The sequence below is a fragment of the Panulirus ornatus genome, chromosome 39 (genome assembly GCF_036320965.1).
Source record: "Panulirus ornatus isolate Po-2019 chromosome 39, ASM3632096v1, whole genome shotgun sequence".
NCBI lineage: Eukaryota > Metazoa > Arthropoda > Malacostraca > Decapoda > Palinuridae > Panulirus > Panulirus ornatus.
In genome coordinates, this window is record NC_092262.1 from 7,862,950 (window position 1) to 7,880,134 (window position 17,185).

At 40.8% G+C, this 17,185-nt stretch overlaps 1 protein-coding gene across 4 annotated transcripts in view; it reads left to right on the forward strand.

Moving 5' to 3' along the window:
- Positions 1-126: 126 nt before the first annotated feature.
- The window catches only part of LOC139761087 (uncharacterized), a 30,326-nt gene continuing 13,267 nt past the window's right edge, over positions 127-17,185 (forward strand). The window contains exons 1-2 of one of the 4 annotated variants that reach the window (XM_071684939.1): positions 127-523; positions 16,810-16,914. The gene's annotated coding sequence lies outside the window, so the exon portion shown is untranslated. Of the gene's footprint in view, positions 524-6,063; positions 6,219-10,621; positions 10,702-12,966; positions 13,121-16,809; positions 16,915-17,185 lie in introns of those variants that run through there. The other 3 variants (XM_071684941.1, XM_071684943.1, XM_071684940.1) reach the window with 3 other exon arrangements.

Here is a 17,185-nt window from a genome sequence, read left to right on the forward strand (position 1 = left end):
CTTTAATGTTGAAAAAGAGGGACATTAAGTTTTGAAGTGTCATTGATAGAATTTGCTGATATGATAAGTGATCAAAGAGTGTTTTGGAAATCAATGATTCTGTGATACCTATTAAAACTGAATACACTGGAAACTGAAACATAGATTGAAAAAGTAATTAAGTCACTGTGATAGAAAAGCAAAACTAAAAGTGTAAAGAATTCAGCTTTTGCTCATGAGTGACTCAGTGTTGTAGATAAATAAAAATTATTAAAGGACTAGAAAATGAAATTTAATGTAAAACATGAGAAAAAGAACTGAAAATGGCAGTGTCAGTCCTGAAATAAGAATCAGAATGCAAGTGCCAGCATGTTCATCACCTCATGTATGCCTCGCAGTTTCAGAATTAGCAGCTGTTACTTCATTGAAACAATGGGTCAATAACAAAGTCAAAGTCATTGGCTGTCTACGTGAATTTTACCCACTTAGGAGTATTGCTTTGCTGGAGTCTGTTGGAGAGCCAGAAGGAATTTTCCACATCTTGGTGAGTTTTTATTTTATTCATTGTAATAGTATCATATTCTTATGTCTGGTATAGCATACGAGTGTATTATGATGCCCATGCGATGGTGAGTCCCTTCAGTTTGCAATTTTACAGTAATTGTTTAATAGAGACCATGAGATGTAGGCTGTTCATTATCAACCCTGAATTTGTACGACTCCGAAATTTGGATGACTGTCAGTTACAAAAGTTTGTTTTTGTATTTGACTGCTACATGATCATATAACTGTTTATAAACTATTGTCTTCATCTGGAAGAAATTCACAAAGTAAGTGAAGGAATTCAACTTCTATCTATTCGTCTATATCTCTGATGCCTGTTCCCAACTGGAACTCCCTCAACTTTAGCAGGATAATGCCCTAAATAATTGAAAATTAATGTAAATAATCAAAGCTTAACGGTTGACAGATGTATGAACTGAAACAAGTGTGTGAATGTAGTGCTGAACAAGATGGTGACCTATCTGCCTGTGTAAATAAAGTATATATAGTTGATAGTCAGTGTATTATGTTTGTCACCATGAGGGAATATCTAGTCATTAATATGTTTATATTGTCACATTACACTCCTCTGACCCAAGTAGGTGCCGATTCTTTCTGGCTCACCCACACTTGGACTAGTGGCACACTGTCCACAAACATACAGTGTCTCCTTGTCATACATAACACTTGACAACACTTTACTCGCACAGCTTTTCTTCGTAACTCTAGATTTTCCTGCGTTGAGCACTGTGTGTTAGCCTTGCCTTTTGGCAAGATGGTAGGAGCAATAGTTAGAAGTAGTTCTTATTTTCATTTAGGTTGAAGCATTAGGTAGAAGTAGTAGGTAGGAACATTAGGCAGGAGTGTAAGGTAGAACTAATCAGTAGGAACATTAGGTAGGAGCCTCTGCAAATACTGCACTAGAGTTGCCCCTATCAGTGGCCCGTTGCAGGTGTTGCACCAAAGGCTTAGAAGTGGCACTGGGGTTCACCAATTATGGAGACTCTTTCTGAGGCCACCCTCTTAAGGTAGTTCAGGGTGGGAAAAGGCATCAGAGAATATAGATAGATAGAATAGATTATGTTTAGAGCCTCTCATACTCGCATCAATATGTGAAGCCTTGTAATGTGTTGCTTATGAAGAAGGAATTAGAATAATTCTTTTTCCCCCATAAGGCTGACTGAGCACCATTGTAGTGCCACATTGTTGACCAAAACCATGCAGGAGAAATAGATAAGCTGATGTGTTCCTATCCATCACTTATATGGACCTCATTACCTTTCATTGACTCCTGTACAGTTTGATATATGGAAAAAGAGAGATGCAAGTAAAGGCTAGATTTTGTTAATGATGTGCCACGTAATTTGACGATACTAGGCAATTTGATCTTGGAGTTTTCTTTTTGATAAAAATCTTGACCATATTCAGTGGATTGGACACATGCTGCTCACAGTATAATGTGCAGTTTGTAGGTATAACTCTTGCTTTGGGTTAAAGTTAATTCAATGAACTTAGTCTTCTCATTATTATATATGAAAGGATTTTACTATTATTATTTATAGTTATTCATTGGAGTATAACTTTGTTGAAGAACTTTTCATTGCAAAGGAAGCCACCATTTCTGCTGCTGATCTTAGCAGTACCTTGAAGCTGCAGGAGACCCTGGAGGAAGGGTCTTGGGGTTATATATTGTAACTGTAACCTGTTGATAACACTTTCAGATTGTCTGTACATACATTTACATTCAGTATTTTTCATGTGTAGTTACGTTTTTTGTAAGTCTTTGTTCAGGTTTTTGTTTAAAGTTTCCTAGAGGTTGGATTTTACATTTGTATTCAGGTATCAGGTTGAATTTATATGTATGGTTGCATTAGCATGAGGAACAGTGTGTGTTTAGACTTATATGTGATTAGGTTTATGTGTTGGTGTATGTGTAAGTTTGGATGTGTGTAGGCTATTGTTTGGACCTATTATGAGTGTTCTGTGTCAGTATGACAAGGGTGTACATTCATGTGATAATGTAAAAATATGAAAAGGTTTTGGACAGGTAGTTTTGACAGTACATTGTTGAAGGGACCACTTTACTATTGACAAAGGGATGATTTTTGGATTTATTGGTTAATTATTTCCTTTACTATGCACCTGCCCATCCCATGTAGGGTAACTATATTTTATTATCCATGGTCATGTGCCCATTCTCAGTGAACTTAAGAAGTTCCTCAGTGAACTTAAGAAGTTTCCTTTCACAAACTTTGTGATCGCATTGAATTAAGATGGTGCAATCATATCATTTTTACAACCTCAATATCCCATTCATGACGAACTTATTGCATTTTTAGGTTTCTTAGTTGCATGGATTTGGACTGGTTTTTTGTTTTTATGAGTTTGTGGCATGATTGCTAGGAACTCAGTATTCATTATAAACGTATTTGGCAAAGACAGTCATACGGCACAACTGTTTTCTTAGCTCAATGAGTATTCATTTTGCAGACTTTCTAGTTAGGTTGGTAGGAAAAAAGTTTTATTAGTTAAAGTAGATGAAAGGTTCGTTAGTTGAGATCAAGCTGGGGAAACATGAGATAGGTATAGGGTTCAAGAGAGGTATGGTGTGGGGTACCGTGCTGTGTGTGAAGATTATTACCCAACAGCTCTTACCCCTGGGGCATCTCTCCATTCACACACCAGTCTAACCCCCCCCTCACACACACACACACACACACACACACATAACACAACTCTATGAATGCCTCTAACCAGTCTCGCCCCTATCTCCCCTCCCACCACCACCACCACCTCCAACACAAGGAGAGTATGAGGGTTTTATTTTGTTCAGTCACCCCATGTCAGAGTGGGGGACCTCAATAGTGAACGTAGTTAACTGAAAACGTTCGCAAAATGACGAGGTCAGGCGGGGGTGTAGACAGAATGGGATATATTATTTTTGTCCCCCCCCCCCTGTGGTGAACAGTGATATGAACAAGCAAGAGTATGAGGCAAGCAAGTAAAATGAAGTCATGCACGGATTGGATGTGGTTTCTGTTGAGGCTGCGCTTTGAAAGATTAGGTTTATGAAAGAATTTGAGATTGTTGGATGCATGCAGTTGCCCGTTTTTTATTTCTCAAAACTGCTATCGATCGTTTTTCCATTACATTTCGACCAGTGTCCCCCTACCTACCCCAGTCTGGAAAGAGATGCGACTCTTGTTGGTAAAGATTTATATTTACTTGGTTCACAAAGCAGACTTTTCTCATCACATGCACTATGTACAAAGACAGTTACACACGTAGAAAGACATATGTGTCTTTGTCTACTTAGAAAACTGCAAGCACACACGTTTACCTTCACACAGATGCACACACAGACTTTTGGTTCATGTGGACTTTATTAGAGTGGCTGGAGTGAAGATGAGTGCTGTAGGACCCTAAACTAGTCTGCTGTAGACAGAAGACAACGTTAGATGAACGTGGCCCCTTCATTCACTGAGAATTTGCCAGATGTCACTCGTGCGTTTAAATTTGAAGCATGTTCTTGCGCCTTATATATTTGACATAAATTTCCTTGTCATAGTTTTCGTGGGTTAATCATCGTAAATGATATTTGCATATTAACGTTCCAGCGAAAGTCATTGATGGCTGATTCTGTAAAGGGTTTAGAATCTTACTGGGCCCGTGCGTCTATTCCGGTCAAAATGAGTTTGCGTATCCCATACGCATTGTGAATATGAATCCAACCAACTGTCAGGGAGTCTTTCAATGAAATTTTCTTTAAGACTTTTGTATCGTGGTATGTCTCTCTCTTGCTGTTAAGGATTTCTACTTCAAATGGCGGAAGATTGAGTTATTACAGGCAGCTTATCTTGGGAATAATTCTTACACTTTGTAAGGAAACGCTCAACTTGAATTTTGCTTTCAGACTCGGTAGAATATGGTAATTCAGACATTTGGTGCTTGTATAGAGACATTGTATGGATACCCAGGGTCAGGGAGGTAATTTTTTGATGTTTCAGTTGAGACAAATGGGATATGTAAACCGAACCTCACTCTTGATAAAACAGAAAAGCTTAAAATCTCTATCGCTACCCATATCCTAGCTTTGTATTAATGTGAGGTTATAAACTAATCTTTTTATCGCGATATTTGGTTGGACCAGCAGTGTAATCATATGCAATCCACAGTCAACCTACCTGTTCGTGTAGGTCAAAGGCGTGGACGGGATAGAGGGAATTGGAACGACGTGGTATACTTGGGTCGACGTGCTGTCAGTGGACTGAACCAAGGCATGTGAAGCATCTGGGGCAAACCATTTGAAAGATTTGTAGGGCCTGGTTGTGGATGGTGGGGCTGTGGTTTCGGTGCATTACACATGACAGAGAATGTGAGTGGATATGGTCTTTTCCTGGCGCTGTCTTGCTAACGCGTGAAACACACACACACACACACACACACACACACATATATATATATATGTATATATATATATATATATATATATATATATATATATATATATATATATATATATATATATATATTTTGCTTTGTCGCTGTCTCCCGCGTTAGCGAGGTAGCGCAAGGAAACAGACGAGAGAATGGCCCAACCCACCCACATACATATGTATATAAATACACGTCCACACGCAAATATACATACCTATACATCTCAATGTACACATATATATACACACACAGACATATACATATATACACATGTACATAATTCATAGTCTGCCTTTATTCATTCCCATCGACACCCCGCCACACATGGAATAACAACCCCCTCCCCCCTCATGTGCGCGAGGTAGCGCTAGGAAAAGACAACAAAGGCCCCCATTCGTTCACACTCAGTCTCTAGCTGTCATGTAATAATGCACCGAAACCACAGCTCCCTTTCCACATCCAGGCCCCACACAACTTTCCATGGTTTACTCCAGACACTTCACATGCCCTGGTTCAATCCATTGACAGCACGTCGACCCCGGTATACCACATCGTTCCAATTCACTCTATTCCTTGCACGCCTTTCACCCTCCTGCATGTTCTGGCCCCGATCACTCCAAATCTTTTTCACTCCATCTTTCCACCTCCAGTTTGGTCTCCCACTTCTCCTCGTTCCGACCACCTCTGCCACATATATCCTCTTGGTCAATCTTTCCTCTCTCATTCTCTCCATGTGACCAAACCATTTCCAAACACCCTCTTCTGCTCTCTCAACCACACTCTTTTTATTTACACACATCTCTCTTACCCTTACATTACTTATATATATATATATATATATATATATATATATATATATATATATATATATATATATATATATATATCTTTGTCTTAACTTATTGTTAGTATCTTGGACTTTTAAGTGCAGATATACAGTCAAAACGTCCTGCCACAGTTATTGTTGAACTACAGTGTGTAACGCTTGTTCTTTATAACGCCTTCATAATGACGTACGTTGGATGTGTGGCATCCAATAACGCAGTAGGTGTCGACCTCTATCGATATGGCTCTTCGTTATCATTTTTATCATGGTTGAGTGTTGGCTGGGTAGCAGAGCGGGTAAGGTGGTGGTGGTGGTGGTGCAAAGCGACGAGGGGTCCTCTCTCCATGCATCACTTAAACCCAAGTCTCTCAGTATACTACACACCCCGAGTCCTCCCTCAACACTGCTCTCTCGCGGGTGGTTGGGGATCATGGTGAGTTGTCACTTGTTAAGAAGAGGGCTTGGTAGAGACTGTCTTAAGTATGTAGTAATGGATTGTTACTTTTAATCTTATCGCGTGGTTGTGAGGGCGGGCAGGGATAGATGATAGATAGCTTCGGTACTTCCTTATGAGCTGTGGCGTGCCACATTCTCGGGGACTTCCGTGAAGTTCCAGCTCCTGGGAGTACGAGAGAGAGAGAGAGAGAGAGAGAGAGAGAGAGAGAGAGAGAGAGAGAGAGAGAGAGGATATGAATGTCACAGGTTGAAGGTCAGGCAAAGTATTGAGGTGATTGCCAGGTAGATCGACCAGACGGTGAGCTTTGATCATTCCTTCGTAGATTTCTTTCTGGGGTTTCCCCTGTGGACATTCCATCTCTGTGTCATCTACACTCAGTATTCGGGGCTGAGGCTGGTGCAGTGGCGGGCGCCCCCCCACATGAATGCATTCGTTGATTTATCGATTGTCTCTGACGTAATAGGATCAGATGTCGGTCTTTGACGCCCAAGTTCCCAACGATTAATTATGATGGCTAATTATTTGTATGTGAAGTAGAGGGTCTCTCTCTTCATCAAGAACCAGCCAGAGATGGAACTTGACTGGTTGGCAATGAGCAATACACGTAGGTTCTCAGATGTCCCACATGGTAGATTTTGCTTGTATTGAACAAAGGAATGTGGTGACGAGCTGAAAACATTGGACATCAGATGTTCCCGTTGTGTGATTACATGGGTTGCAGAAGTGGATTCTGGTTGACCATTTTTTCCCTCGGCAGCAAGTGTGAATCGTTTTTTCCCCCCGTTGATCTGTGATGTGAGGACCCCATTGAAGGTAGTAATGTCAGGTTTTCATTAATTGGTGCTTGTGACATCATGTGTCGAATGATTGCAGTGCTCGATCGATTTCTTTATATTTAAAACATTCAGATGGTGTTAGTTGATTGGCTGGCTGGATATAATACCCGAGGTTGCTACTTGTTTGCATATGTTATATTATGACATTACGGGTCCCCTCTGATTGGCCAGATGCCTGTAAATGCCCAAGGTTCCCAATGATTGACTAGGCGTATAAGACATCACGGGTTGCATCTGATTGGTATCTTTATTTTCCTTAAGTCTACCGATGTTAATACACATAGAAACTGCCAGATAAGAGAGGGAAAGAGAGAGAGAGAGAGCTGTTTGAATGGGAATTTGAAAACCACTCGCCACATCCCTTGAGCACGACTGTGTGATGGCCTAACCTTTGAAATGACCTTTCAGGTCAGATCAGAGACCGGGCCATTTTTATCCGAGGTTCGTATGGTCTTTCCCTGTGGGTCCAACAGTATACCAGGCTATAGGTAGATTCTTGCCTCCAGTGGGTATATTTCTGGTGACAGGAGGGAAGTCACATGCGAGAATTTCCCTCTCCGAAATACACACGTGATATTAGAACATGGTGGCTATGCCTTCAGAACCAGACATATAAAACATGAATACGGGACTGTCTTCAGAATAGCACTTAGTTAAGGGGTTCTTGACTCCACTCGACTTGGGTGGATGCGGGTCAGTAGATGGGGTTTGGGTATGATTGGAAATGGGTGTTTTCCTCAGTGTACATTCTTGCTACCAGCCATTCTGACCCTAAATCTAGAGTCAGGGTTAGGTTGATTTGATTGCAAAGCTCAGCATCTTCAAGTATTTTCACTCGTCGAACCAGATTCCCTCTAAGTACATGCAAGGACCATTTGCTTAAGAAACTGGACTGGTAGTAGATGCATGAGTTTTTTTCGTGCTTATATAAAGGTTCTAACTTTAGGTTGATCCTAGTGTTGAGAGTGTAGGGAGGATGGTGTTGGTGTGAGTGGAGGACACAGGCAAGGGGGTGTAAGCTAGTCTGCGTGCCACTGTAAATATCATCAGGTTGGAGCCTAGCGGGTGTTGGCGGGTCGGTGTAACTCACCTCCCAACCCAACGGCCTGGCCGTCATGTATTCTCGTTTATTTATATTTTAATATTCATTCTCTACATCGCTACTCATCGTATGTTCAGCCCATGTTCGTGTAGGCTGATGTAGAAGCCCATCTATTCCGTCATGCGTAATGTACCCGAAACGAGAGTCCATTATGCATAGCCATGCCCCGTAGAGTACTTCTGAGATCACTTTGACCGCTGCAGATGTATAGCAAGTGATGGACTATATTTTTTTCTTCCGCCTCACTTTTTACGTGTCAGGAGTGAAGTGAATGTCTGTGTGTCTTCTTGAGCAAACGGCGTGGAGAATCCGTTGTCCTGTAGGAAATAATTTCACCCTGAAGTCTTGAGTTGACGTAAAGAAAATATGAAAAACAGAATTATTTACTCGAACAGACTTGTGCTTTTATTGTCTTGGGAATTGCGTATTGTATTCAAAAAAAGCTGCTTGTTGATGATGATAACCTGCTTTTTCTATTTATGTCAAGATGGGTTTGTTCTTTTGTGCAGCATAGATGAATTTAGATGTGGGAGCTCGTTTTAATATGTACACTTAAACCAACTGTGGCAAGTCCTTGCTCAAGTTTTCTGTCACGTAGGAGCCTCAGAGATGTGACCTAGTTCCTGGAAGTCCAGGAGTGTCAAGCCACGGCTCCCTGCTGACCCTTGGAGACTGACGATAATATCTTCAAGTACGTCTTGTGTGACACATAGGGGTGGCGATGTGGTCATTTTGAACACGTTTTGGTTCTTAGGCTATAATGCCCTGACCATTTACCTAGTCCTTGTGAGTTAGGTCAAAGGTTTAAGTCGTCACAACACGGTAGAACGCAATGATGAAACTTTGTTTTTTTTTCGTTAAAGTCAATTTGTTCTAGTTTTGTCTGTGAGTTAGTATTTTATGAGAACAGTTTTACGTTAGATGTGGTGTTTATGGCTTCCTACATCTACCCGTTATTATTTCTTTTGTACGGAGAGGGAGTTCTACACTTGTGAGGTCCCTTCTCTTAAATTTCTGTATGCTGTCTGCATTTACCGTGTCCTCATTAAAGTTATTCCGTTCATTCACTACACTTGTACGTGTAAAAGTGGATGTATGCGTGTATGTGTAGCTATTCATGTCTTGAGAGCTTTACATGTGTCATGTTGTCATTGAAGGTCACATTTCCGTCATACGGGTTTTGTGTGGATTTCACTTTACAGATAAGATGAAGTTGTCTTCACTTACCTTATTTCACTACTTCATTATTCTCCTGCTGGAGTTGTTTGCTGGCCTCTCGATGCTTGCCTCTTTGCCATGAAGAACTGGGCAATGTTAGTGGGTGACATTAAAGGTGTTTATTATAATCTCCTTTTAGCCTCCATAACTCTTGTGTAGGTATGGTTAGGGCTTCCCCCCAAGCCCCCTCCTCTTCCTGTCACGCAACCGTGTTAATTCTGACTCTGTTGTTACTATGTTTCTCAAGCACCATTATGTATTTTCTTAGGTAGGAGGCCCAGAAGTAGAGGCGCACGGTGTACCAATATGTGTTCAATGTGGGTCACAAAGGAATTAGTGTTTTATGGTATTGTTTCCATGTACTTGAGGTACTAATGGATAGTTTTAACTCTTAGGAGAATATTTTTTGCTCGCATTAGCATCTTTCTGATGTGATTAATTTTTCCAGGTGTGGGTGATACTCTAAGGGACAAGTTAAAAGATTGATCAATCATAACCTCCCTCACGTGAACCTATCATCTTCCTCAGGTTCTTTCCATTCAATAGATTTTCATCTGTTGATCACCCTACCCATACTTTTCAAATTCTGTTTGGCTCTTTCTTGTGCATATACATGCCTTAATTTATCTTTACCTTGTCATGTGACATTGTTCGGGTTGATCCCGCCAATGCCATCATCATAAAACCTCAAACGCGGAACTTGGCCTAGATTGCAATATGGGGGACAAAAATATTATGACAATAATATCCCTTGTATGATGACGTCTTTGCGTATGAGGCTCATCTTTGATTCCCACCTCACTGACCACATACGCTCATGCCTCAACGTTTAGTGGTCGCTTTTCCCAGCTCTTGTGTGATGGTTTAGTTATTATATAACTCCACCCTCAGGGGCTCTTGGAGCTCCGTGACTGCGCTACAACACGTAGCAGGAGAAGCATGGACTCATCTGGAGTGAGAAGCTCTTCGGCGGGATTGTACCCCGTTGATCTAACCCTCGACGAAGGAAACGCCTCGCCTCTTGCATTCGTGGAAACATGGTAGCAGTGTACATGTATCTCAGCGCCTGTCTCACTCCCGCTCTAGTGCACGGGGGTGTGTGTGGTGGGGGTGTGTGGTGGAACCTGTGGTGCACGCAGACCTTGTGTGTGGGTGTGTGCACCAATATCTCCCAGGCAGTGAGTGCTGAGGTCCTCTTGTGTTTCTTGCCCTTCTTGTCATCTTCCACTGCCTGCTGGAGGAGCATCTCGCCGCTGTCTCGTTGATGACTGGGTCATCCGAAGTGGAATTACGTTCAATTAACGTAGGTGGTTGTTGTTAGATTGGTAGATGTATCGTCAGAGTTTCCCTGCTTGATTACATGCTCATTTAAGATGGAGATTTATGACTATTTCAAACGTTTATTCGCTCTTTTTTTTCACTATCAGTAACATTCTTAAAGGGTTACGCTTGTGTTGCCCCGCCTCGTATATTTGCATGTATGTACCATGTCTGTACATGTATGTGCTCACACACACACACACACACACACACACACAGTTGTACAGTTATATGTGATTATTATTCTGTAGTGAAATTTAATCTACGTTATCCGTTGTTCGGAAAACTATTAAGGGTCTTTCTTTTGAATCATGGAGATTTGATACATTTAGATGCCCTCATCTGAGTTCCAGTAAGTTATATAGAGTAGTGTGACTAAGATTAATGAGGAAGGGGGAAGACTAGATTCACAAGCAGCCTAATTTGTTACTTTTACTTGTTTTTCCCTTAGTATGTGTAATGAATCATCATTGGCACGAGTCGGTACGTATGTTAGGGAAACGCTGCTTTTAACCATGCTATTAATTTATATACCAGTTCACCGTCGGATAGTTTTCTTCTTTCTTGAAACCCCCTGGCAGTGTCTGTAGTTGTATACAACACGGGCTTTATTGTAATATGTATATGGTAGTTTCTTGTCCACCGTTAAAGTAGATATAGTGATATTTTCATGTTCCTCCCGCAACGGGTTAGGATAATCGTGTGTGATTGGACTAGCAAGTGTTGCTATTCACCTAACCACTTGTAACAGCTGCCCCTGGCGGTAGTCCCGTCCAGCAGTTAACGAAGTCTTTCTCTCAGACCTTCTCTTGAAATGATGGAAACTTAGTTAAGATGTAAGATTATCAGTGTTTTCCCATTATAGTTTTTTTTTTTTCTTTCCTTCCCACATCCCAGAGAGAGTAGACATAGCCTTACACCCTCACTGTAGATATAGCCTCACACCCTCACTGTAGACATGGCTTCACTCGCTCAGTTGTAGACAGCCTCACACCCACAGCTTTAGACATAGCCACATACCATCACTGTTGACAACCTCACACCCTCAGCTGTTAACAACTTCACACCCTCAGCTGTAGACAACCTCCTCCCTCAGTTGGAGACAGCCTCACACCTTCAGCTATAGACAGCCTCACAGCTTCAGCTATTGACAGCCTCATCCCTCAGCTATAGACAACCTCACACCCTCAGCTGTAGACAGCCTCACACCTTCAGCTATAGACAGCCTAACCCCCTCAGCTGTAGACAACCTCACACCCTCAGCTGTAAACATAGCCTCACACCCTCACTGTAAACATAGCCCCAGCTTAGAGAACCTCACACCCTCAGCTGTAATCATAGCCTCTACCCTCAGCTGTAGACAGCCTCTACCCTCAGCTGTAGACAGCCTCTACCCTCAGCTGTAGACAGCTCACACCTTCAGCTATAGACAGCCTCACCCCGTCAGCTATAGACAGCCTCACACCCTCAGCTATAGACAACCTCACACCTTCAGCTAATGTGTAATGAAGTAAGAGTGTTCCACAATGATACAGAGTTTCATGTTTACTGTGCACCCTAAGTTGATCCGTCAAATGAAATTTAATTCTTTATTCTATCCTGGCCGAGAGAAGGGATGTATGTCACGTAATTAGAAAATGCGTGTGTGTGTGTTCGCGTCTTGCCTGGCTACTTGCCCAACCTCTCATTTGCCTTTTTTTTTTACGTCATGCACCTAATCTTGACAGAAGAATGAGAGTATATGTAAGAAGTGAATGGGACAAGGTGCTGCTATTTCGTCATTGAGGTCTGCGGGGGTACGCAGGTGCTGGCGTTCTCGCTCCTCAAGGTGTTGAAGGCTTGAATTCACGCTCATTTCTTCTGCTCTCTGTCTCCACTTCTCTCCCGTTAAGGGACTAACCTACTGGCGTATTAAAGTAGATGATGTCATGGTAGTAAATAAGTAGATGTGATCGTAATTTCCTGTATAGTAAGTGATCATTGTAGTAGTATATTGCCATAACTGTGGAGACTTGGCAACACCGCCCAGAGTTGCCATAGCAACAGTGGGAATAGTTGCCAATTTTTTATAATTCCTCAAATATTTATTGCAAATGTTTACCTCGGTAAGGACAAATTCAATTACAGTGCGTCACGCGGATCTTCCTATGAATTGTCCTTAATGTTTACAGAGGGGATACACCCGCTGAAACCCTTGAAAAATGGCGGAAAATATTAGAAGTAAATAATGGTTGAGGTGATGGTGGTGGCGGGGGGCCGTAGGTCGACGGCCAGCTTGGGAGTTTTCCAGCCGAACAGCTGATCAGGAAAACAACCAAACAACAACAAAAATAAGCCAGGGGTCTGAAGGGAGAGTGAGCCTAATTACCTTCAGTGAACGCTGTGCATCTGCTCTGATGTGTGTACGTAATATTGGGTAAATAGGAGTGATCTTGGTGGAGTGCGATCAAATGAAAGGCACAGCGTTGTTGGCCATGTCCTTCTCAATGCTTTGTTGGGGCAAGATCTCTTAGACGTCCATTTCTCAAGAGCTGATTTTTTTTAGTTTTCTGGCTCCTGGTTAGAGATGTATATCCCCCCCGATGCATTAAAACACTCAATTTTTTTTTTTTTTTAATTCTATTACGAGTGTGAAGACTAATGGTAGTTCATTTGGGGAAGGTTGGTAAGGTGTTTCTGCTCTGCTACTGAGACCTGTGTGTGGCCATTTTTTTTATGATTTATACAGTGTCTTCTTTCCTACTGATGGAATAGATCCAGAATCTTATTGATAGGTGAGGTATGGGTGTCTTGAGAAAATGGTCCTTTGATGATCATGATGATCAGCAACCTCGACCAGTGGAAGCAAGAATGATATGATCTTTTAACAATTTTAGCCACTGTAAGTTATATTATCTCTGGGATATAGAAAAATGTTATACATGGATATGTCATAATACTCGCATTTTCATAGACATCAAGAAGATTAAGTGTACAATATTTAAAAGAGTTGTTGAAAATATAATTGTTCACCTCTCTGGCAAGTGTTTATCATTTCTCTGTCCCTAATTTTGCTCATTTCTTAAAGCCATAGTTATCTTTGGTTGAGGTATGGAAGCTGTTTGTGAATTGAGTTGCATGAGATGGGCTGAAAATGAATTTGACGTGAGGAAATTGTCTGTTGTTGATACACCAATACAGTGCAGTTTACTTTTACAGTTGTAGGATTAGTCTTTTTTTTAGGTATCGTAGCATGGATAGTAAAACATCTTTTTCTGTCTACTTGTCTTTTGAATAATCGATTTTTTTTTCCAAGAATCTTTTCTTCTGTTATAGTAGTGGTCTGTGCAAGAAGCTCTATACACATACCAGTCCTCAAGTGCTTGTCCAAACAAGTTTTTGTTTTCGTACATTCCATCTATTTACACCATACAATTTTCTTAATCCAGTTAAAGCACCTTATATCCTGAATTTAGCCCGTATATCATGGCTTAACTCACCCTTTTCAAATGCTGACCCTTCTTGATCTTGATGCTTATAGTAATTATTATATCCTTTCAGGTTTCTTCATCAAGTTTTGTAGTTTGTTTGCCATTTCCCTATTAACATCTCAGTTATCATTTGTTTCCACTCTTATCCAGCATTCATTAGCCATCATTTTCTTTTTTTTAACACTTCCTACCATAACTAAACTTTTGTAAGTGCTATTATTCATCAGACTTTTCATGTTGGAATTTGTATTATGTTCAGAGGAGACATCACAGTTTTGCGTTTTGATATATATTTACAAATCGTCCATTTCTTCTCGTGCATTCAAAAGAGACAGAAACAAAAATTAAAGAGAAGTATAGTTTTCGTACAGCAGTAAATACATGATTACAAAAATGTAGAAACTTTTTATATGCCCTTCATTGTATCACCGTTGTAAGGCATTATATCAACCCGTTAGTGCTGCGACATGTGTGGGCGTGATTTTGCATTTTCCTTGTTTCTATCACACCTAAGCAACATTTAGTCTTAGCAGTTTTCACTTCCTGTGTTAGTATTTATTAGTATAAATAAGATATATTTTGCATGATATTGATGAACATTTTAATGAGAATCTCTTGTGTAAAGTTCAGCTGCAACAGTGCGATCAGAGCCCTTCCTCTGATGTTTAGTGTGTGACTGAGTAATCCCTTCATTTTCCTTTGTATGTGTGAGGCTCACAACCTTGGGGAATTTTCTCTCACAATGCTGATGAAATTGGCTCAATCTTAAAGGCCCCAAGTTTGAGATAAGAGTGGACAAAAGTTTGGATCTGCAATGAAACACACATTGGAAAATGACATTCACTCTGCAAAGTTTGATAGGTATAAGGGGCTGTTATTTTTGCATAAAGATGTAAGTGTCTTGTGGGAGTAAGTAGAAAAAAATCCATCCGATCATGATTGCACAATAAGCTTGTATTAACTGCCTTTTAAAGATGTCCTCTTTTTTTGCACAGTCACTTGTGATAATAGCTATTTACTCGTTATCTGAAGAGGCCTTGTCTTGTTCTGTTAGTTGAGAGAATTTCACAGCCTTATATCTTCAGCTTTTCTATTGTTTCCCTTCTGAATCTGTTCAAAATTCTAGTAGCAGTTGTAGGTTTTGGTGTGTAGAAGTCATGTTGAATACCTCAGGAGATAATGGTAAATTACAAGATTTTACCTTCAGCTTTATACATCACTAGGGGTGCACTGCTGATTTATATGGGGCAACACTTACCATAATGCACATAGCATTTAATACAGGGTTAGAGGTTAGAGCTGTTAACCATGTAGAATTCATGGGCTGCCCTGGGTTCATGTATGCTTAGGTTCAAATTCTGGTCACAGCAGTTGGTCTGCAGTCTTTGTAGCTGTTCATCCCCCCCCAATAATCTGCTTAAAGAATTGGGCACCTGACTTTTGCTGTATATAATCCACTCATATACTTATATATATACATGTATACAAAAAAGGCCACATTTGTTCACACTCAGTCTCTAGGTGTCATGTGTAATGCACTGAAACCACAGCTCCCTATCCATATTTAGGCTCCACAGAACTTTCTATGGTTTACCCTAGACGTTTCACATGCTCTGGTTCAGTTGTTTGACAGCACGTCAACCCTGGTATACCACAATTCACTCTATTCCTTGCTTGCCTCTCACCCTCCTGTATGTTCGGGCCCTGATCACTCAAAATCTTTTTCACTCCATCCTTCCACCTCCAATTTGGTCTCCATTTTCTCCTTGTTCCTTCCACCTCAGACACATGTATCCTCTTTGTCATACTTTGCTCACTTATTCTATCCATATGTCCAAACCATTTCAACACCCTCTTCTGCTCTCTCAACCATACTCTGTATTACTACACCTTTTTTCTTAATTGCTGTCTCCCGAGGTAGTACCAGGAAACAGACAAAGTCCTGTCCACTTACATACATACACACACGCACGCACATTCACACACACATTAAATCAGCTCCCAGTTCCTTATGGTAGGTCTGGTACTTACACCTCCTTAAATCATTCCTACTTTCAGTCGGTTGATGCCGATTGTTTTGCTTGGTGAAGAGATCCTGATGAAGTGTAATTCTCTGATGGCCTGTCTAAGCCCATGGGGTTAGGCTCTTGCTTTTGTTGTAAATACATCATTTGGTGCTCTCAGGTTACACATCATTTGGCCTTGAAGATTTCTGGAGATGTTTATATTGTTATGGTCTACTTTGAGTAGTGATTTATGCAAGAACTTAAGTTGCTTATCTTTGTCTTATGATTGTAAAAAGTACAAATGTTCATCTTCCATGCAGAAGACACTTAACATCTATTCCTCATTTCTCTTGTGCTCATCCCACAAAGACATACACAGCGTCACAACCTGTGATCCCAGCCAATGGACATGGCCAAATTCATGTTTGGTGTGGAAGATATTTAGGAGTTCCTGGGGCAGGGAAGTGGCCCATGGCTACTCCATCTATCTGTTAGGCCTGGTTTTGGATAGGGGGCTGTAGTTTTGGTGCATTACAGATGATAGTTACGTAGATTGATAGACACATTGGACATTATCAGTATATTTTCAGTTACAAGTGCATTTCTTATTTGCAGGTAAATGTTGAGTCTCTGGACCACTTTTGTGTCCAGAATAATCGTCAGGTTGTCATCTTTGGAGAACTAAGTGTGTTAAACGGATCCCCACTCCTGACAGCAAAGGTGAGTTGCTTTCTTGTCTCAAACAACTTGTAAATGTGAAAGTTGATTGTATTGCTGTATTGGCTGTAGAGATAACTTTGGTAAATGGATCATGGGAATTCTTGATAGATATGGATATTTTACTGTTCAAGTAATTGTTTCTAATATTAGTACAAGAAAAAAGTCAACTAAAGGAAAGGAGTACCTCTCAAGCATTTAGAAAGTAAGATGTTTGAATCAACTGTGTAAATCAATGACTTTGTGTAGAAGGGTTTGTTCTGCCTCAGAGGGT